Source organism: Falco biarmicus, chromosome 4 (assembly GCF_023638135.1).
Source record: "Falco biarmicus isolate bFalBia1 chromosome 4, bFalBia1.pri, whole genome shotgun sequence".
Classification (NCBI taxonomy): domain Eukaryota; kingdom Metazoa; phylum Chordata; class Aves; order Falconiformes; family Falconidae; genus Falco; species Falco biarmicus.
In genome coordinates this window covers 87,779,989-87,801,057 of record NC_079291.1, presented here as the reverse complement: position 1 = coordinate 87,801,057, position 21,069 = coordinate 87,779,989, and positions in this window count along the sequence as shown.

The following is a 21,069-nucleotide window of genomic DNA, read 5'->3' as shown; positions in this document are numbered from 1 at the left end:
CAGGAAGCTGCAACAGCAGAGCCGAGCCCCTCTCCCGCACACCCACCTGCCTGAAAATCATCTGAGCCTCAGAGCGCTCACGTAATCCAATTGCCGGGGAACGGATCCCTGCCCTGCACAAGGCAGCTTCTGCATTTGGTTATGCAAGAGCAGATGAAGAATCCCAATCTTCCCCTTAGTTATTCCTTCCCTACTTTCTCCCTGATTGCTCAGTACAAAAGCTTTGAGTCATCTTTAAACCAAATTGCTTCACAAATGACAAATAACATGAAAATAGGCTTCATAACCAGGAATAATGAAAGAAATCATTCACTTTGATATCAGGAGATGGTCTGTGTTAAAGGAGCCCTTCAGCCTGAATAGCAGAAAAGCACATTGCAATTTTCATGTACTTACTGGGATAAAACATGTGACTCCATGGATGCTGCAGCTGTCATTTCGTGCTGGTCTTTGCACTTTGATTCTGAATTGCATAGGTTATCTTGACACTTGCTGATAAATTTTAAATCACCTCCTTTGCTGTGTGAGAAGGGACAGGGAGAGCATATCTGACTACAAACGTTAAGTTAATGACATTTTTTAGTCCTATCCAGAGAGCAGAAACAGCCTCGGGGATGGTGTTCAGCGATGTGTCCCCATCTCTGAGATCCGCCTGCCACAGCAGCTGTCCCCATCCTGGGCCTGCACCAGAGCGCCGTTGCCTGCACAGGTTCTGTGCTGGCAGGGCAGCTGGGCTCGCACCGGTGCCATCGCTCACGGGGACAGGCTCCAGGCTTGCCCTCCCACATGCCACAGAGGCTGCCCACCCACCGCCGATGCTGTTGCACTGGGGCTGCAGGAGCCATGCCCTCTGCACGCCCTGCCACCGGGAGCTGGGTGCCAGCAAAGCCAGCTGACGGGGTGATGGCAGAGTCCTCATGAAGCTGGTGGGACTGTAGCTGTCTCGGTTCCTTCCCCAGCAGGAGCGTGGCAGGCTGGAGAGCAGTGTGGTACCTCTGCAGTGTGCTGTTCCAGAGCCTGGAGCTCACCGAGCATGAGCTGGTGGCCCCAAGCTGCCCGGGCTCCTGTTGCAGAGCAGGGGTTGCCATCTCTGCCAGCCCCTGCAGAACAGCAGCTGGAGGAGACTGGAGGCCAGCAGGACCGAGTGGAACTGGGCCCAATCTGAGCTGCAGACATTGCCTCAGGCTCTGCCCCCCAGAGCCCTGTCGCAGGAGGGGACCCTCCACTGCCCTTCCCACCCCCTGCTCTCAGGTCTTCACCTACACACCATTGACCAACACAATAATCTTGGTGTAATTAAGCAAATACCTGAGCAGAAACTAATAATTTTCTAAAGCTTTTATCTCAGCAGCTATGAAGTTAATAGCTAAAAATAGGTGTGCCCATACTGACTGGCAATTAAAACATCGTTATTTTGATTCCATCCTGTTTTAGTGCACAAAGGGTTCTGCTGGGAGTTAGATTACCTTGATGTGGCAAATTTACTCATCAAAATATGTATAAAAAGTGGGACAACTCAGAGAAACACCAGCAAGCAGACCCTTGCAGAGCTCCCTGGTCAGGGAGAGCCACACTGCAGGGAAGCAGGTGTTGCTGGTATCCAGCATCATGCATCCACTGTACAGGTTCAGCCAAGTGAGGCATGGGGCTAGTGCCCAGCCATGGCTCCCAGAGCACAGGGTGGCCGTGCCCCTCAGGGCAGGTCAGTCACAGCCAGAAGCAGGGCTCTGCACCAGCTGGGGGGCTCACAGCACCCCCGGGCAGCACCACTCTTCCCCAAATCCCTTCTGGTCTGACTGGAGCAGCAGCAGCCCTGCTCTACCTTGGCAATACCTTTGCCCTTCTCCCCTTTCTCTCCCAGTTCATACAGAACAGCTCAGGGTTCAGAGAGGAGTTTTTCCTGAAGTTCAAGTGTTAAGAAAATCTCCAGTGCAAACAGATTAATTAATCTAATCAGATCCATCTCTCTAGAGGAATTGGATTAGTGCTTTTTGGATAAGGATTGTATTAAGCTGATAAGATAAGTTAGAAATGCAATGAGATGCTGATTTATTGCAAAGAGAGGACTTGACAATTCTCAGAAGTTCATGATCTCATCCTTAGGGCTGCAGGTTGCTACTGAGCAAATAAAACAGCATCCAAGATTCCTTTGGCATTGCAGAAGCCACAGAGCCCTGTGTGGCTGGGGAACCACGGCTGCCCTGGCACCTGCTGCGCCGCCAGGGCTGCACGGGCACTGGCCTGGCAGCCTCCATACCCAGTGCTGTTGGAAAACCGAACTTCAGGATCTTCACACAACACCTGCCCATGCCCAGGGGTAAAGAGTGGCTTGTATTTGTGGTGTATTATACTAAAACCCAGTATTTGCACGCTGTTATTCACCCTGCTGTTAGGTCAGGGGGCTGTAGTGGGGTTGTGATGCCCTTGGGAAGGCCGTGGGGGTGCTCAGAGGGAGCTGCAAAGTGTTTAACTGCCCCACAGCATTGACTGCTCTTCCTTGATGATTGCAGCTCAGTTCCATGAGGGCAAAGGCTGATATACAAATAAGGACAGCCAAGATTTGATTTTTTTAAATTTATTGCCAGCACATGAGCATATTTGGGGAAAGATTTTATTTGAAGATACAAAATTCTGCTCCTTGCCTAGCTCACGCTTTAAGTGCCAAAGAGACTTCTCTGCTCTCATCTTGTGTGAATGCAAAGCACCATCTGTTTCCTCTTGTACCACAAGTCTTGGCATGCAAAGAGTTACCAGGTGCTTCACTGTCTGTCTTCACTCTGAGACAGAAAAGTCCCTGAGACACTTAATCAGGGCAGCACATCCTTTACAGTATGTCCATTAAGTGGCTGTCCATGGGACACCAGGCATCCATTGCCCATTTAATCAAGTGTTATTGGTAGTGTCGCCCCACATTCAGCATGTTCAAACATACAAGGGCAGCCCACTGCCCATTGGATCCAGTGCCATTTCAGCAGCTTCCCTCTGTGCCAGCTGGTGGCACTGGGACTTCTTCTGGCTCTTCAGGAATGGATGGGAACGTTTCCAAGGTCCTTGTCTCCCCGGCAGGGGACTCCATGAAGGTACTGTGGCACAAAGGAGCTGGCTTCACAGCGTGCCCTGGGGCAAGGAACAGTGCGTGCATGGAGGGACAAGGTCACCTTGTGCTTCAGCACCTGGTGACTGGTGTACGGAAGGGGACAGGCCAGGAGGTCTCCTTGGCGGGTAGGGCATGGAGTGGGCAGGAGTGCACTGGCAGGGCAAGGTACCCTAGCACGGTGCCAGCATTCATTAGGTGCTCAGTAAGCCATGCCACGACGACTTTGTTAGCAGCTGTTTTCCCCGCCTCCGGATTTCCCTACAAGGCTGTTGCTTTTCTTGCTGCAGTTCCCTCAGCATCATTTCAGGAGCCTGAGCGAATGTCTCTACACAGCGACACTTGTCCTTTGCTCAGCTCTGTGCTCCCAGCACAGCAAAAATACAACTGAAACGCACACAGCAGCAGCTGCCCGGGGAAGTGCCATCGGTCATAGTTACAGGGTGCTTAACAAAGTGTAATGAAATAGCAGGTGCAGGCACTGAGCTTTCCGGAGTCCCATCTATTAGCAGGGAGGGGACATGAATGCTAATCCTCCAGCCCCGCTCCCCCACTGTGCTGTGAGCTGCGGCTGCACCCAGCAGCGGGCCTGGCTCTGACAGGGACAGGGATGTGGCTCTCCAGGTCAGCACACCGGGCCTGGCTCCTCCCAGCCTCAGGGCACACACTCAGGCCAGCTGAGGAAGCACCATGGCACCTGCTCTCCTCCCTCCTTTGCTTCTTCCAGCCACCTGGACAAAACCAGGTGATGGAGAAGGCTGGCTGGACACACCTCCTTCTCCTCCTCCTCCTGAGCCCGGTCTGACTTGTTTGTGCCCACTCGAAGAGCCACACAGAGGCTGCCTGCAGGAAATGCAGCAAAACCTCCTCTTTTCACAGCCCCCACATCCCCTCTGTCACCATTCCTGGGGTGACTGTGCAGCCTGGGAAAAGGCAGCAGCTGCCAGCACTGCGAGGACAGAGAGGATCCCTGAAATCACCACTCCACAGGCCCGTTCGTGAGCAGGGATGCCAGCTGCCTGCATGCCTCTTGAGTTTGCAAGGTTAATTCAGCTGGGAAAGCCTCTTTATGAGCAGACGGCAAACACACCCACTCGCCACTGCCTGCCTCGCCAGCCATGGCCTTTCTTGCCCCAGGAGAAGAGGATGAAAAGTTCACAGAGTGAATCTCTCAGCTGGAAGAAAGGCAGAAACAAACACAACTTGAACCATCACAGCAGGCGCATTGTTGCCTGCTGTTCAGGAACCAAACAGGCAAGCAGGCAAGTGGCTGATCTTAAATAGAGGCTGCCACTCCCCAGCAGCCAGCTGGGGCATCCAGGAGAGGTGGAGCTGCCTCTGGCCAAGGACCAGCTTTTGTTTCTCCACCCTGGGCACCAAACAGGGCTGGAGCTTCCTGCAGCTTCAGCAGGCAAAAAGCTCAGCCAGCCCCAAAGGTAGCCGGGCTCTCGGGCAGATGCAGAGCTTCTGCCCACAGTCAAGGCAAAGCCTTTCCTGAGCAAGCAGATCCAGCTGCAGTGCTCCTCTGGTCGGGAACAGCAACAGTGGGAACTGGAGACCCAGCTGGGCTGGGCATCTGGCTGGCCAGCTGCTCCAGAGGGGACACCATCTCCCTCGCACTGCTTGCCATTGCTGCTGGCCTGCCCGGGGCGAGGGAGCTCCCCCCCGGGCCGTTGCGGTTTGAGCATCTATCCCTCTCCAGGGTTTTTAGTGTGCCTTCACCACAGCAGTAAAGTGCCACACAAAATTAAAGAGCCCAGAACAGAAAGTTGCTTTTCTTTCTGTTCCTTCGGGCAGAGGAGATAAAAGGAGATGTCGTTGCTACCCAGCTTTGCTCCACAAGAGTATATTGCGCCCATATACCCAGGCAGCGTGACAGGCACTTAGACTCCACCACGCTCAATCACAGTAGTACAGCAGCAGCACACAGCCTGCAGGGAGAGTGGCTCCAGCTCAAGCCTGGCAAGTGCATCAAGGGGGTTTCTGCTACAGAGTACTATGCAGCACACTGCTTTCCTCAGGGCCAGGCAGCTGGCGGGTGCTGCGAAGATGCAGTGTAATGGCTGCGGCTGGACCCAGCTCCCCCATCCCACCAAGCCTCCAGCCAGAGGCCATTTGGTGGCACACCACAGGGGGCTGGCAGGATACAGAGCCACACCAACGGGCAGCACATCTGAGGTCTCACCTAACACCCAGGGTGACCCAGGCATTTGCAGAACCAGAGCTGAAGTGGACAGTGCAAGCAGTGCCCCTGGCTCCATGCAGCAGCTGCGGCACCGGGCAGCACCTGCTGGCACTCCACCTCAGCAGCTGCTGGCATGCTTTTTTCTGGGAGCTGGGCAGCCCACATCCTTACTTCCCTTGCCTTTTCCAGCCACGTGAGTTTGCTAACTGCAAAACAGCCACGTGTTTTCTAGGTAAGACAGAAATCCAGCAGAAGTGGCTATTGTGCCGCTTCAGCACAACCCGTCATTGTCCTGGGGCTGACAGAAATTTTATTTCTTTTCCCTTTCCTCGAAGAGATCCCCGGCCAGCGCTCCAGCAGTGCAGCTGAAGCCCAGCCTAATCCCGCTGCACTCGTTGCCGCAGAAGCTGAGGGAAGGGTTTTGTTGCTTTGAAGCCTCTTCAGAGGCTCTGTGGGGGGCTGATGTGCTCAGTACTTCCCGGTACCGTTGGGAAGGCGGGTCCGATGATGAGCAAAAGCAGCTGCTGGAGGCGCGGGCGACCGGAGTCCCCGGGAGCGCCACGGGCAGAGGCGCCAGGAGGCTCCGGGGGAGCGGGCACAGGTCGGTGACCGGGGGAGACGGGCCGCCTTCCCCCAGGCAGGCGTTGTGCAGGGCGGCGGGCTCGGCTCGGGGGCGCCGCAGGGAAAGAACGTGCGAACCTGCCCGCTGCGAGGGGCCGGCAGGCGGGCGGGGTCCGGCAGGCGGGCGGCGGGCGGCAGGCGGGCGGCGGGCGGCAGGCGGGCGGCGGGCGGCAGGCGGGCAGCGGGAGCAGCTCCCGAGGCGCGGGCGGCGTTGTGCGAGCGCAGAGCACACTCTGCCGAGCCACGGCCGCACCGCAGCCGCGGGGACAAGCGCCGGGCACACGGCGGGCACGTGTGGGCGCGCGGCGGGCACACTGCGGCCGGGCACACGGCAGGCACACTGTGGGCACACTGCGGCCGGGCACACTGTGGGCACACGGCAGGCACATGGCAGGCACGCTGCAGGCACCAGGAGGGCACACGGCGGCCAGGCACACAGAGGGCACACGATGGGCACGCGGCAGGCACATGCAGGCACACAGCAGGCACATGCGGGCACATGGCAGGAACATGGCAGGCACACTGTGGCCAGGCACATGGCGGGCACACAGCAGCCGGGTACACAGCGGGCACATGGAGGGCATACGGCAGCTGGGCACACAGAGGGCACACGGAGAGCATACGGTGGCCGGGCACACTGCGGACACATGGCAGGCGCACAGCAGACACACTGCAGCCGGGTACACTACTGGCACACTGCGGCCGGGCACACGGTGGGCACACAGCGGGCACACTGCGGGCATGTGGTGCCAGCAGCGTGGCCCCAAGGCTGCCCCGCAGGCAGGATGCGGGGGCACTTGCTGGCCCCGGGATCTGCCTGCTGCAGCAGAAGTGAGGGTGGGTGCTTCACCAGGAGGGTGGCGAGGCACCGGCACGGGCTGCCTGGAGGCGCTGAGGGTGCCCCATCCCTGGCAGTGTCCAAGGTCAGGCTGGATGGGGCTTGGAGCAACCTGGGCTGGTGGAAGGTGTCCCTGCTTATGGCAGGGGTTTGGAAGAAGATGCCCCATGCAGTGGTGCAGCCGCAGCGGGGACCCTGAGTTCAGTGCTGGGCCCCCCGCTCCCAGACAGACACCGCGGGGCTGGAGTGCCCCAGGGACGGGCATGGGGCTGGGGAAGGGGCTGGGGCACCAGCCCTGTGAGGAGCAGTGGGGGGAGCTGGGGTGTTCAGCCTGGAGAAAGGGGGCTCAAGGGGGCCTGACCGCTCCCTACAGCTGCCTGAGGGGGGGTTGCAGCGAGGGGGGGTCGGTCTCTTCTCCCAGATCACAAGTGGCAGGGCAAGAGGAAACAGCCTCAAGTTGTGCCGGGGGAGATTGAGATGGGATATTAGGAAAAAATTTTCCCCGCAAGGGTTGTGCAGCCCTGGAACAGGCTGCTCAGGGGGGTGCTGGAGTCACTGTCCCTGGGGGTGTTCAAACAACACACAGGTGTGGCGCTTAGGGACATGGTTAGTGGTGGCCTTGGCAGTGCTCGGTTAAGGGTCAGACACGATGATCTTGAAGATCTTTTCCAACTTAAATGATGCTGTAATTCTGTGATTCTGTCTTTAAGGTCTAAACCAAATCATTCTATGATTCTGTGATTCTGTATCACCCCCTTCCACTGCAGGGCAGGAGCCGAAAGTGTCCCTGCTCTGCAGAGCTGGCAGGGTGGGCAAAGTGGTGCAGGCCCAGGCAGGGCAGGGCCAGAGCTGAGCCTGGCCACAGAGACCTCATCAAGAGGCCTGGCCTGTCACCCAGCAGCGGGGACATGGTGTTCTGTGGGGCTCCCTCAGCACCCCCTGGGCTCTGCCCTGCTGGGTAGTGGCCCTGTGTCCCACTGCGGGGCCCGGGCTGGCTGCCGAGGGCTGGGACTGGGGAGCTGTGGGCTCTGGGGTCCCACAGAGCCGGGGGTCCCGCATGGTCGGGTCCCCACAGCACGGCGTGGGGCTACGAGCATGGCCTCCCCCGCCTGCCGTCCCTGCGCCCGGGGCAGCCGTGCTGAGCAGCACCCTCCTCGGCCAGGTCCCCGTCCCCGTCCCGGTCTTCATCCCCGTCCTGACCCATTACCGGTTCCTGTCCCCGTACCCATCCCTGTCCCCATCACCGTCCCCATCCCGGTCCCCATCCCTCTACCACTCCCCATCCCCGTCCCCAACCCGATCCTCGCCCCGCTTTCCGTCCCCGTCCCGGTTTCCCTGCCCAGCCCCGCCGCCGTGCGCCCGGCAGCCGCCAGAGGGCGGTGTGGGCCCGCAGAGCCCGGCGGGGCGCGCGGCGGGGCCGGCGCGTGGAGCGGCCCCGCTGCTCGGCCGGGGGCTGCGGGCGGGGTGCGCGCAGGGGCATCAGAATCGTTTCCTCCAGATTAGGAGATCGAAACCTCCAGCTAATCAAGTTTTATGCAGAGTTACTACTTTTCCTGTGCATAACCCATTTACAAATCAGTCTGGCTTGAACGGCAGCAAAAATACAGGGCCGCAGCTGCAAGCCTTCCAACAGCGATGTGTCACCTGCGGTACCGCGGCGGGGACAGCTGCACGGTTGCGTCCGTGTTCTCGTCGCACCGGGGGCAGAAGCTGTGCCAGCGCCAGCCCAAAGCCCGGCTGTGCCGGCAGAGGGATGGGGTGCCAGGGCACGGCCGCGGTGCCCAGCCTGGCTGCAGGAGAGGTGTGAGGAGCCCAGCCGCCTCCCCCCGCATGGCACCTGCTGCCCACGCCTCCCCAGAGCTGCTCTCCTCTCTGGCAGCAGATGGCCAGGCAAAAAGTTATGCCATGTCACTTATTCAATATATCGATCACTTAATATTTAAAAAATAGCCTTCATTCTTCCCTCAAAGATTTCTGAAGGCCTCAGTGACAAAGACTTATTTTATAATCGATAACTGTTAGCAGCATGTAGGCCCGTAATTCATGCTAACACACTTGGTCCATCAGTCACCAGGTTACGACGTTCATGGGTCAAACTGCTAAAATACTGCCTGCTGCCTCTGCAGCTGGAGCAGGGGAGATGTGCTGGCACCCCCTGCATGCTGCCTGCCAGCAGAAGCTTGGCTCCCACCTTACTGCTGCAGCACCCATAGCAGAGGGTGTGAATTCCCAAGGCTACTGTGGACCTCAGGGTCACTTACAGTGCCTCCAGCTGCTCTTGGTGCTTATGGGGCACCCACCAACAGGTCCCTGTCTCCTCAGACTCCCTCCAACTTATCTGACATCAACATGGTGGTGAACAGAGTGTGTTTGAGTTCTGGTACATTGTTAACACAGCAGTTTCTCAGTGCCTGATCAGAAAAGGACATGGCAGCTCTGCCGCAAAAGGTTGTTTCCCTGTGGTCATGCATAGGAAAGGTTGGAAATCCTTTAGCCTTTGCTTCTCTTGTTTAAAAATTTTTGGCCGGGTTCATGCTTTGCAAAAAGTCAGCACAGAAGATGGGTGCAAATCATGCACAAGCCATGAGCTGCTTTCTGCCTCTGAGGAGGATGCACCATTGCTGGGAGCTCTGGGATTTAGGGGACCACTGCGGGGGGGGGTCACAGCTTCACCCCACAAGGTATCACAGTGTAACTAGAACACATGCAACATTACAGCTGAATGAGCTGAAAACAATGGGGCTTTTTAAAGCAAAATCTTCCCATGTTGCTTTAGGATCTGACAGAGGCTTTAAAAAATGTTTTGTTGATGGAGCCCTGCAGGACACAAGATAACATTTTCCACAACCTCTGTTCCTCCCTGGGGCCTGGGAGAGTGGCTGCTGCTTGTACAGGCAGGGAGGCTGGCTGGAGTGACTGCAGGCAGCGTTGCTGTCGATGTTCAGTTTGGACCTGTGCCCAGCAACTTTAGCAGCGGAAGCAAAACGGCAGCACTGAATACACTGAAAAATAAAATCAGTGGGAGAAGACCGTAACAAGGAGATTTTTGCACCAAAGCCAGGCAATTTGCTGCTGTGTCCCCATCCCTGAGAAGAGCCAAAGCATCCTGCAGCCACCCAGAGTTCAGCTGAACCAGCTGGGCCAGGTTGCCTTCTTGAATGGCTGAGCTGAATTCATGGCCCTGCAGCTTTCACACTGTATGAAATCCTTTTGCTGACCTCCTCTTGAGTAAATTCCTCACAACTATTTACCTCTTCCAGCTACCCTTAAACCCTTCTTTGGGCTTTACAACCCAACTGCTGCAGTTTGTTCCAGTGTGGATGAGAAGAGCTTTGCATTTTCCATGAAACACCATTTTCATACAATGTTTCATAGTCACAAAGCCAGACTGGGGTATAAGGCCTACCTTCCCACCAGCTGGGCTCTGGCTGGGCTCTTGCTGGGCTCTCTGGGTTGCTGAGAGAGACCTAGGCTATTTTTCAGCTCGCCCCCCCATGCTCCTCTGTGCTGTCCCAGTAGCACATGTAGGACATGCTCCCAGTCATGGCTCAGGCTGTCAGGACTGTCCCCTGCACAGACACAACCACAAGCCAGGTTAATACTGCAGTACTTGTGCTAAATGCTGTTGGTGGGTGTGGGATGCTCTTGCTCCACCAGCTACCGCCCCAGCCCTCCTCCTCCTCCTGCTTCTGCTGGGTGCCAGGCCATAGTGCCCAGTGCCCTCGGGAAGGCAGATACCCAGCTCTGCATCACGCTGTGGTCCCTCATGACTTTCGTGGTGTTGCCCTCTATGCCACTACCTAGGAGAGGGAGTTTTGCTTTTCCCTTCCCAGCCTCCCTCTCAGCCTCCCTCCTGCCCCCAGCGCCTTCCCAGCCCTATAAATACCTGCTGCTCTGGAGGAGAGCTCTGCGCCGTGCCTCCGGCTGCCCGCCCCACAGGCTCACACGTCTCGGCACCTTCGTTCTCAGCATAAACCCTTTAAATCACACCTCGTCTAAAAGCATGAGGGACTAGCAAACAACACAACTTATATCGGTTCCTGGGCCATCTGGGAACCTGATTTAGATGTAACATTTTCTGCAGTCACCTGGAGGAGGCTTTGGATGAAATATTTCAGAGCTATTGATTTCTATATCCATCAGTCAATCCCCTTTATTCTTCCTTGTTACTTCCAAAGCCATTGGTGCCTAACAAACCACCTGGGCTCCCCAGGGACTTAACGCTGTTCTCTCAAGCGTGCACAGCCAGCCTGCCCTGCTGCCCACATGAGATGACAGAGCACACTTAGTTACTGGTCCCAGAAACAAGCTGTCAGAAACCCCAGCACAGTCAGTGTGTCCAGCCTGCCAGGGTTACCTCCTGGAAATAATCTCTCCATCATGGTTTTGGCCAGAGAGCTGCTGGGCACCTGGCGCTGCTGCCCGAGCAGGCATGGCCATGGTGGGTCACTCGCTGGGCACGGCGATGACTGGTGTGACCGTGGCTGGCAGCATGGCCACCAGCTGTACCTCTGTGCTGGGGCGTGGGTCCTCACAGATGGGGACCCAGTGCTGCTGCTGCTGGGGACGGAGTGAGCTGTAGAGAGCGCGGCAGTGCCAGGGTGCAGGCCAGGGAGCACGGCGCAGGAGGGCAAATCCCAGCTGGCTGCAGTGCTTTAGACAGAGCTGTGGCTCGGGGGGGTAAGAGGTGCAATAGAAAGGAGTGCAGTGCATGCTACGGTGTCCTTAGCACTCACTGATGGGCTTGAGCAGCTGGAGTCCTTCATAAACGCTTCACATCGATCGTTCAGCGGTTGCAGCCCTGGAGCTGAGGTGGGCGCAGCCAAGCTGTGTGGGCCATAGTAGCAGAGAGGGGAGTAAATCCCTGGGTTCCTGCAGTAGCACAAGCTGCTGTTCCTGAAGCTGGTTATTGCCAGCGAAGTGCTGCACCTGAACACTAGAGAGCAGTGGGCTTTTGCAGGGACGGCGCTGCCCGCCCTGCCCAGGCTCTGCCTCTGTGTCTGGGGGATACCGGCCGCAGGCTGCCTGCGGGGCTGTGGTGGGAGCGGGGCTCAGGTCCCGCCGGACCCTGCCGGCGGCTGCCCTAGCAGGTACCGCGGGCCCAGACGACTCCTCTGGCCGCAGCTCCCCGCTCACCCAGCCCGGTTTTACAGAGCCCTCTCCCGAGGTGGAGGCCAGGGAATCCCCCCGGGGCATCCCCAGCTGCCGGCCCTCCCGGTGCTCCTGCTGCCCGGCCGTGCCCGCGGGCACCGGCAGGCAAAACCAGGGCAAATGTAGCGTGGCAAGGCTCGCTTCTCCGAGGCCTCCCTGGATTCACCTGCCTGACCCTCGGCTTTTCCTACTGGAGATGCCAGGGTCCAGAGGAGCAGGTTTCTTTAAACAAGGGAGAGGCTGTATGCAGCTTCACACCGAGCTGCTCGTCCAACGCCTACCGAAGGTTGTGTGTTTATTTTCCTAAGTCAAGGACTGAAAAATGAGCTTTCTAAGTTCACCTGAGTTACTCCAAATTGATTTTTAATGAGAACAGTAACCTTTGGCAGCTGGGGCAACACCATCCTGGCTATGCATTCAGTAATAGAGACACTTGATAACAAGGGCGTAACTGCACAGACATGGTCTGGCTTTAACCAAATTATAAGCTTGTGCAATTTCAGATGCACAGTCCAGTCCCTTGTCACCTCTGATTTTTCACTAACGTTTTACACATCAAACGCAAAAAATTCACTCATACCTCTCCTCCCCCTCTCACCCTGATTGGGGCAGGGGTAGATGGGTGTTTAATGAGCCCCCACATATGAAAGGAAGAGAAGAAGAGGGAAGAAATCATTATTTAGCCCAAATCTGAAGGCTGCGACTGGCACTTTCTTTAAGGGAAATTGATTAACGGGCGCTGATAGTGCTTGTTGCTCTTCATGGCTGCTGTCAGGCCGAGCACTGCTGGGGCTGTGCTGCATGGAGGTGCCAGGCTGCAAGGCTGGGCTCGTGGAGCCCGGCTCTCTGGGCTGCTCAGCCGATGTGTCCCTGATTCACCAGCACCCAGGGAGAAAACAGCAGGCAGCTCCAAACAGACCCCACGCCACTCCGAGTGCGAGGGTGGTACGAAGGGTGCCAAGGCGAGAGCTCTGCCAGGGGAGCGAGCAGGGGAGAAGGACCACTTCTTGGGCACCAAAGCAAGAGGAGCTTTAATTAAATGAAGTTAGCAGCTTTTTTTGAGTCTAGTAATTTTCATTTCATAGGGTGTGCTGCAAAAGTGTGTCTGCTCTCAGAAACTTAATGTTGTGTGAAAGTCTCTTAATTAGGAGAAACAGGGCCAACATGTCCTCACGACCTCACAGGGTGCAGACGGAGGTAATCGCAGCCGTGATTTCAGTTCAGGTACTTCATTACATAGGTGGCCAGACGGCGACCCGGGTAAGGGTGGTCCCCCAGCAGTGATCTTGCCCTGCCAACTCACGTAATCAGTGGAACTGGCTTTGGCACCCACTCCACACAGCCTCCCCGGGGACCCCATGGCCCCACAGCACAGCCCCGTTCCTGTCTGAAAGACCTGAGGTGGGGTGTGGCTCAGGTGGCAGCAGCAGCTGGAGCCCCAGTGTGCCATTGTGCTGGGCCCTCCACAGGACACTCGGGGCTGTAGACCCCATTGCTTTGCTCTCCAGCACAGCCAGCATCCCTGCCATGCTCTGGTGATTCATGGGTTTGTCAGCGAGCAGGCAGCATTGGCAGCCATGAAAAGCAATTTGTGAAGAGAGGGAGAGAGGTCTCTTGCTTTCACAGCCACCTCTGCAGTTTAGTTGCTCAGTGTCTCCAAAGTTCGGCACTGGCTGAACCTGGAGTGCCAGTTCTGTATGATAAATATAGCATCTGCATGCTGCTGCTGGGGGTAAAAGATTGTTGATGACCTTTCTGAATGAAATCTTGGAGCGTGTGGAATAAATGTAGAAAAGGTCATAAGTAGAAACTTTTATTATGTGGTAAAGTCAAATGTCATTCCTAATCAGTTAGTAGACACCTGGGCCTGCGGTGCACGCCTGCCTGCCACTGCGTCCTTCCCCAGAGCAAGGAGAGAGGCTGCCAGGCACATGCTCTCCTGCCTGCCCAAGCCTGCCCACGCAGGCAGCCATGCATCTTCAGCCACCCCACTGCAGTAAGCGGGGTGCTCAGGGGAGCCGACCCCCAGGGACCGGGCTGTCCCACCCCAGGGTGCTCGGGGGAGCCATCCCCTGGGGACCGGGCTGTCCCACCCCAGGGTGCTCGGGGGAGCCATCCCCTGGGGACCGGGCTGTCCCACCCCACCAGCTGCTCACAGCTGCAGGGTGTCCCCCAACGCTGCAGCAAGGCTGAGAGGCACAAAACCCAGAGTGGGCAAAATTAGCTGGGAAAACGGGGGCAGCTCTGGCAGATCTCATCTTAAAATGAAACCAGTGGAGCATCTGGGGGGTGGTGTTGATGTTGTTGTTATTACTATTATTGCTGGTTTTGTTATTGTTGTGATTATTATTTTTAGTAGTAGTAGTAGTAGTAATTTTTATTTTTATTTTGTATTATTTATAGACAATGTGAAGTGGCTGAAATCTTAGTCCTGGATAAAGCGGGGCAGGGACGAGGTGCAGTGTGCCACTGCAGGACCCTGCTGGGTGATGACGTGATGGGACCTGCCGAGAGGCTTGGTGACAGTCTGCACTGTACATCAGGGAACAGCCTGCCAGGGGAGGTCTGTGACCTCACCTCTGAAAAGTGCAAGAGCCTGGAAACGTTCTGACCTTAAAAGCACTACACAGAAGATGATGCAGAAGAGGTGAGGTCAGGGAAAACTCCCGTGAGCTACCTTGTGCCCTGGGCCCAGCCAGGGAGCAGGAGGGCAGTGCCTGGTGGGGGCTGTGGAAGGGCTGGCCCAGTGCCCACCGCCCACCTGCCTTCTGTACCTGCACCCGCCAGGAGCGAGGGAAAGCACGTCTGGGCGTGAGCAAGCAGCAGAAAGTCTCGGTAGCACTCGGATGTCTTGGTCCCAGACCGCTGTGGGTGGATATGATAACTGTGCTCAACACAGGGCTTTAATGTTCGCTTTGGTGTTGAAACAACTGTTTCAGTTGCACGAGAAGCAAAATGTAGGCAAAATGTAGACAAAGCATTTTGTTTTCAAAGGCTCATTAACTGCAGCTGCAAGCCAAAGTGCTGCTGAGAGGAATCCTCAGCAAGCTTCTCTCTCACCGGGTCTTCTCTTGGCTGCGTTTCACAAATGTTTCTAAGAATGTGAGTTTACTTTGTGTGAACATTTTAAGAAAGAGTGTAATTGAAATTCTCTTCCCAGTGCTGGGGAAGATGACTCATACATCACTCTGTTATTTTCTGTATAATAAACAAGATGGAAAGCCAGGGTTGGAGGAGCTGGACTTAACAAATAGCTGAAGCTCTTTGCATTCAAACAGAAATGACAACAACATTTAAATCTCAAACAACCCTGCTAAGATTACATTTGCAGTCAGTGTAAAGAGCCCAGACAGCCAGGAGCAACGGTGCCAATGCATGTTTGCATTTATCTTTTGCAATAAACATTTCCAGTTATGTACATGAAAAATTACATAATTTTCTGGGTTTCAACATTTTGGGTCTTTCAGCACGTACATCAGAAGTCTGCTAGGTTTGGGCCTTTCCATAATGGGCTCGGGAATCAGGAAGCACTTTGCAGCCGCAGCTCTTTCATCGGGATCCCTGCTGTGCCCGATCCCAGCTAACCCCGGGTGGGGAGGTGGGATGACGAAGTGGCTGCCACGGCACAGCCATGAGGTGCCCGGGGTGGGTGTGGGGCCGAGAAGCTGGGGCAGGACCCAGCCTGCGCACCGTGCCTCATCACTCCCCGGGGAGCCCCGGCCGGGAGCCGGGCAGCGTGCACCCCATGCCCCGCTGGGTGGATGCAGCATGCTACCTCTGCCTGCCCACCTCCGCTGCCTGCAGGGATGCAGCCCTGGGACTGAGGGCATTGGCAGGGACTTGGCCGGGGGCTTGGCTCGGCTTGCTCTGTGAGGCAGTGGCATCAGCCGTCCTATGCTCCATCACTGCTGAGGTGAGAGATATCATCGCTCAGCTCAAGTTCAGGATCCTGCCAAGGGAAAACCCTCGGGAGCACCATCAGGCTGGCACCAGACGCCCTCTTCCCATTTCCCCGGGGAACTTCTGCACTTCTCCATGCCCCATCTTTGCCACCCCCCTCCATCACGCTCCACCAGCAGCCCCTGCTCTACCGGCCTGTTGGCAGGGGGACATCTGGGCATGCCAAAGGCCGCACATCTGCCTGTCTCTCCTCTCACCCACCCAGCTGGGCTCCCTGTGACCCCCAGCATCCCCGCGTTGGCAGCTCACTGACAGAGGAGTGGTGCCAGAGCTGAGCAAGCGGTACTGGCTTTTCTCCTTCTTCTTCTCCCTGTGCAACTGTGTAAAGGGGATAAAAAAGTGATGGGCTCATCCCTGGTGTTTAATGGAGAAATGGGAGGGTTGAACACATCCCCATCAACAGCCGGTCCCAAGACATGAGGGCAGCTGCCTGCTAGGCTGCAAGCAGCTCCTGCTTCAGCTTCCCCAGAGCTTCCTCCTACCATGACCGCTCGGGCACACTTTGCTCCCACCATGTCCCCAGCCCGGGTGTTGGGGCTCCCGTCCCACCGAGGCACCATCCCCGGCTCCTGGCACATGCCTGGCAGCAGCAGCTCAGCTCCACATGGGCCAGGCAGCCCCAGCGCTCAGGGAGCATCACCAGCTGCACCCTGCCACCACACCGCCCTGAGCTGCAGCTGCTCTGCAGGAGACACGGAGAAACCATGGAAAACAAATGGTTTTCCTCTTGCATTTCTCTTTTTTGCTAAAAGCCCCAGTGCAGTAATCTGAGTGGCATTGTTTAGCCAATTACTAATTTACTAGGAATTAACTTTAATGCATTAATAAATGTTGTCATTTTCCTGACAAATTATCATAATAACACATTTTAATAGGCTGCAGGAGTCAGGAGAATAGTGGGAAATAAATATATTTTAGTATTACTTATTCACTACATCTGTACCTGACTATATTTGCAGAACAATTACACTGCCACTGCTTCCCCGAACTGTGTTTGTGTCAGCAGCACGGGGGTGATAAATCCCTGCCAGGCAGCAGCAGCCCCCCCGCAGCGGTGATTACAGCCCTTCATCACCCGCGGGGGAGGCCCCTGGGTGACACTGTCCGGCCGGGCCCGCCGCCAGCTGCCCTGATTTACTTACCTCTGCACAGGAGAAACTAATTCAGGAGACAGATTGCTGGAAGGACCCTCCACGTGAAACATGAATCATTCTTTAATCACAGCCTACCCTGGGCTAAAGAGCATGGCTCCAAGGTACCAGTGGGAGAGGAGAGCTCCAGCCCAGCCTGGGTGATTTGGGTACTGCAGCGATGGGCTGGAGGAACCCCCTGCATCCCGCTGTGCCCCCCCCCACCGCCCCTGAGCATCGCCCTGGCTGCGGGTGCTGAGTCCTGATGGCTTCTGCCCGGATGAGGGGGCGATGGGACAGGGTGACAAGGGGCTGGGTGTGCAGGCTGGCTCCATCAGCGCCCAGCACAGCACGGCACGTGGCACCAGCTGCCTGCAGAGGGGCTGGGTGATGGGCTCCCATCTGCCATGTGAAGGGTGTACAGCAGAAACTGTGAAACGCTGGGTCTGGCCAGCCTGAGGGCTTCTGCTGTGGTTCGTGGGTGGTGTGCCATCCCATGGGGCAGGGACAGGGACAGGGGCAGGGGCAGAACAGACTGGCAGCACTGCGGGCTTTCATGAATGCAGGACGGCAGGACAGCCCTGCACGCACTCTCACAAAGGTCAGCACTAGCCGTAGCACCGCTTCATCCCTCAACTTTGTGTGGGCTCTGAAGGGTCCTGGACGGCGGCAACGAACCACAATTATGCAAGACCTTTCGATCATAACAGATTTATTCAAAACTCATGCATAAATATTAATGTCCCCAAAGATTTTGAACAACTATTTGGCATAAGGAGAGCAAATATTTAAATCAAATCTGACTGCTGTGCATTGCAAACAGACGGGGCAGCTCTGCACACAACAGCACCTCTGGCAAAGCCTGTCTGTGCACTGGCATTTCTGGGAGCCCCACAGGCTGCTGCAGCATGTGCGGCACGTGAGCCTGCACCCGCGGATGCCCTCCTCTCCCCTCCTTTCAAGGTGATTTTTTCAGCCAGGCAGGCAGCTCCTGGGTGAAGGGGAGAGCCTCTTCCCAGCCTTATCCTGAGCTGGGGGATGGGGCAGCCCTGACTTCGTGATCCCCCTCCTGCAGTGGGGACTGACACGCAGCGTTGCACCCACAGCCAGCAGCATGGGCAGGCAGTGACCCAGTGGGTTAGCAAGAGCTGGCCGTGAGTTTCAGCCCCTTTGCCCCATTCTCACCCTCTTTCCAGGCACATTATGCCCGAGGTATCTGCAATAATGAACAAAGATGTATGTGCTGTCATCAGACAGCCTGAAAGGTTATGAAATTATAACCGGCTCCTCTTAGCACTGATGAAGCATGTCCACTTTAGGCAAATTGCCATTTTCCTGGTTAATCGTATTTCAGCCACTCTCCAGGGAGCTGCTCGAGGGCCAGCACAGGGCTGTCCTGCTTCTCTCCTGGCAGCTGGAGCTCCTCGCCCCACCAGGCTTGGTGGTGAAGGGCACAAGCCAGTGGAGCCAGGGCGCTGGGCAGAGCATGGGGAGCCGGCATCTGGAGGTTGATCTAAACCCCTCTCTGCTCTTATCCCTGCTGCTGCTTGCAATGCAGCTCTACAGACCCTGAAAACAAGGACAATGGTTCATCCCCTGGTGCTACCGCCTGTGATCTGCCCTCACGGAGAAGATAAGCTCTTTGCTGGGAAATGCAGAGACTTCGCAGGTCCTGCCTGCTTTCTGATCGGGCTGTTCACTAATGACACGATCGATGCTCATTGATTGCTCAAGGCCGTAATATCAGGATGCTATCAGCCAAAGTGGCAATTGCACAGAGACCTGGTGTCTCTGCAGTTGCAGTGCAAAGCAGAGATAACAGAAGTCAGCCCGTTCAGCACCGATGAAATAATTGTTCAGTCTGTGCCGCTGCACTTACGGCCATCTGGGTGAGTGGTGCTGTGCTCCTTCCTGGCTGGGGGTCCTGGCAAAGCGACAGGGAAACGAGGTTCCTGCTTTGTCGGCATCTCAGGACAAGCTGCTGGTGTGCAGAAGAAGCAGGAGTCATTCAGGAGCTCACTGAAATGAAAGTTTTTTGCCTTGAAGCATATGGGGATTCTCCGCCTGGACACAGGATGCTTTGCAGTCTCCTTCTGACAGGAGGGACCCGTCAACTTCTGCCTTTAACCCTCAGATATACAAGGTGTAAGGGAGACCCCAGGGCTGTGTTTGGGCAGACAGCACCTCTGGGGCCCAACTCCTGCTGGAGGCTTGTGGGGCAGCTGAGACCCACCACCGCACACAGCCCGCGGTGCCCTCACGTGGGGCAGGACCAGGCTTGGGCATGCTTCTGCCCCTTCCCCTCTTCCTCTGGTGCCTTGCCCTGCTCCCTCTCACACTCCTGGCTCTCAGCTATCATTCAGCAAACGAGGAGAGCAGCAAATAGCCTCGTTAACAAATATCCTGGGCGTACCTGGAGCTTACGCAGAACTGGATCAAGAAAAAAATACCCACAAATGTGCTTTTGGTGTATGATTTCCTTATGAGGTTTAGAAAACAGCCCCAGTTCTGTCCCTTCCAACAGCAACAAACAGATCCTCTCACAGGTAAGGCGGGGGAAAGTGGCAAACTGCAGCAGTTTCCTGTAGAAATGGGCTGGTTTGAGGCTACAGATGTTGGCACCAGTCTGTCTAAAATAAAAATAATTGCAGACCATTAAAATAAAGCTGTCTCTTCAGATGAGAAACAATTATGCTTTTCAAAGCAAGTGCACATGTCTTTACACCTAGTAATTATCAATTACAGAAGATACCTGCTCTGTTATCTCAACAGCATCTCCAGTTATCTTTTCAGGGCTAATTGCAATGGATTTAATTCAGAACTCAAACACTAATGATTTTGACCTTTATGCTTATTCCTGAGGTGTGATAACACTTTAAAGGCTGCGCAAAACTGATCTCCCTGTTGTTCGCATTGTGATTCCTCACCTCTTAAGACAGAGAACCTCCCTTCTGCCCTGTCTGTTCTTCCTGACATCTCTGGCTGCTGCAGGGGCTGGTGAGCTGGGCTGGAGAGGAGGAGATGGTGTGCAGCCCCCAGCCCCAGCCCACCCAGGGGATGCTCCCCTGCCAGGGCTCCGAGGTGGCTCTGGGCAGTAGAGTCCCAGCGCCAGCAGGTCCATCCCAGCTGGTGTAATGGCAGCACCATGCAGCTACAGTCATTCCTAACTCCAGATTATTTACAGTGAAGTTTGTAAATGTCCCTACAGACTTCCTCAGTCAAGCAGGGATGGAGGAAAGCTCTCTCATTGCACTCTGTCATAATCTGCAGCGGCCTTTGTTCATAAGTACTTCTCTTGTTGCCATGTGATGTTTGAAAAATCACCTTCTAAATCACTTTGAAATGCACCCATTAAAGTCTGGTCAAGCAGCAGCTTTGGGGAGGGGAACTGTGCACGGTGCAGTGAAAGCTCCAAACAGAGCAGCATGAACCACATTTACTGTGTTTCAGCGCTTTGTCCATGCATTAAATGTGGGTAAGCGTCTCATGGGGCCCCACAACATTCACACGTGGGCAGCATTTCCCAGTCTCTTCCTCTCATTTAAATGTTAAGTGGGTGGTATTGGGGGCATTGAGGAGGGTGCACAGAGGCCCTGTGGAAGATGAAGATCCCACAGGGCGGTGCCAGACCCACGGTCCCTCCAGCTGGGTGCATCTCTGGGTGCACTGGCTGCTCCCCCAGTGCCATCCCCTGCACCCTGGCAGTGGCTGGATCCTGGCTGCGGGCTGCTCTGCAGAGCTGGCACCATTGGCCAGGAGGGCTCTGGGCTCCGGTGTGGCCAGGCAGAGCAGCTTCCCTCCTCGCAGCCATGGGCCATGCGTAAGCGTTGCTGCCAGAGGCTCTACGGGAGGCAGAGGTGGTGACACAGCTCTGCATGTCTCAGGGAGTAAAACGTTCTCATCTGCTCTGTCTTCAAAGCAGATTTGATCTCCACGTTCAATAAGCACACATCCTGGCTAAATCCCCTTTTTAAAGACCCTGATTTCTTTTCTGTCTTTGAGGACGATTCTTCCCTCTTACCTAATTAAAGCCTCATTTCCATGAGGAGCCTTTGGGTTAGCTGGATTCTCTATTAGCGCTGCCCCTGGC